Source organism: Pseudophryne corroboree, chromosome 2, assembly GCF_028390025.1.
Source record: "Pseudophryne corroboree isolate aPseCor3 chromosome 2, aPseCor3.hap2, whole genome shotgun sequence".
NCBI lineage: Eukaryota > Metazoa > Chordata > Amphibia > Anura > Myobatrachidae > Pseudophryne > Pseudophryne corroboree.
This window is the reverse complement of record NC_086445.1, coordinates 1,010,379,661-1,010,381,684: the sequence shown is the minus strand read 5'-3', so window position 1 is coordinate 1,010,381,684 and position 2,024 is coordinate 1,010,379,661. Positions and strand designations below refer to the sequence as shown.

General features: G+C 40.9%; 1 pseudogene; it reads left to right on the top strand.

Moving 5' to 3' along the window:
- The first annotated feature begins 1,218 nt into the window (after positions 1-1,218).
- Positions 1,219-1,338, top strand: LOC135052504 (5S ribosomal RNA; annotated as a pseudogene).
- Positions 1,339-2,024: the final 686 nt, after the last annotated feature.

The following is a 2,024-nucleotide window of genomic DNA, read 5'->3' as shown; positions in this document are numbered from 1 at the left end:
TTAACAATGCTGGGAAATAACAATATGAACTTGACATTTACCTCAATTACCAACAGTAGGTCAGTTGAATACTTGGACTTGGTTTTAACTGGGGAATCTGGAGGTGTTACCACTAGGAATTTCATTAAAGAGGTCGACACGAACAGCTATTTGCATTTCCGAAGTAACCATCTAGAAAAATGGAAGAGCAATATACCGGCCTCGCAGTTCTCAAGGATTAAGAGAAACTGCACAAGCACCAAAGACTGTGAAGATCAACTGGAGATATATAAGAGAAGATTCCAAGACAAAGAATACCCGGAGCCCATCTTGAATGAAGCAATAAAGAAGACAAGAAGTTTGAACAGAGAGGACCTGCTGAGGTACAAACCGAGAGACGAAATGAAGGACGCAGTCGCATTTATCACCTCCTACAGTCAACATGAGAGAGTAATAAGGAACTCACTAAAAAAGCACTGGAACATTCTTCTGATGGATACAGTATTAAAAGATTTCCTACCGCCCGAACCAACACTCGTTTTCAAAAAGTCAAGAAATTTGAAGGACTGCCTGGCACCGAGCATGATAAAGGAGAAACCTAATCAAAGGATCCCAATGCTTAAGTGTTTAGGATCTTATAAATGTGGGAAGTGTAACATTTGCAAATATCTACATCGGAACAGGAAAACCTTCAGTGATATGGGAAACAAAAAGGAATATACCATTAAACACTTTATGAACTGCAATACAACGTCCGTGATCTACCTGTTGGAGTGTACCTGTGGGATGAAGTACGTGGGCAAGACCAAGAGACCGTTGAAAATAAGGGTCCAAGAACATATCAGAAACATTAAAAACAAGGTCGAAAGCCACGCGGTCTCCAGACACTTCACAACACAACATAATTCAAATCCTGAGGACCTTACGTTCAAGGCGATTGAACATGTGGACCTGGGCGAGAGAGGTGGTGATCTTGCAAACAAGCTCTCAAGACGCGAAATGTATTGGATTTTCCAGCTGGGAACCCTGCAACCAACAGGTTTTAATGAAGGATATGAGATTGCACCATTCCTGTGAGGTGCAGTATCCTCCCTTTTTTAATATAGTCCTGCTTTTTCACATTCATATTAGTTCTCCCATACAATCATGCACTTTAATAAATTAATAAATTAATTAAGCTAACTTGATCTCGAGTGTTATTGAGCGATCGGATCACCGGTGTAACGACGTCTCACACGTATATACAGTCATACCACACTGGTACGCCCAATTCCGTCCGATTTTGGAAGCTAAGCAGTGTATCGGGCCTGACCAGTACCAGGGGAGGGGACTACCTGGGAAGATCAGGTACTGTAGTGAGTGACGATAGGACGTCAAGCCACCTGGTGGGCGATCTACCAACACTCGGCATCCCTACGACTAAATGTGTCCTCGGAAAAAATGACAAAAATGACTAATGGTCATAATTATCATTTAATAAATTTATAAAAAAATTAATAAATTTATAACATAAATATGCAGTATACATACATGGTCTAAACACCTCCCCCTAACCTTAGATTCACCTGAGAGAGCCCAGTCATACTGTTTCAAAATATAAAAAATATTGAAAATATTACTGTATTATAATTACATGCATATTCAATATTAGCCTGTGGGTTGTTTAAATACTAATATTTCAATATTTTAATAATGGCAACTGTTGTTTTATGATGGCAAAAAAAAAAAAACACCAATATAAGGATCATTACCAAACATTATCTCTCTTTTTCATATGGAAACGTTACCATGGATATTTCCAAATGAAATTAATATGGGTCTCCTGAAACTACAACAAAATGGCCACCGCAATTCCTTTGATCTCTATGGACTTGACATACACGAAAATGGCCGCCGTGGAGGAGAAAACTACTGACAAAACACGGAGGAGACAAAGCTGAATGGACACAGAAATCAGGTCCCGCCGCCGGCGCATGCGCAGACACAGATATCGGGTCCCGCCGCCGGCGCATGCGCAGACACAGAGATCGGGTCCCGCCGCCGGC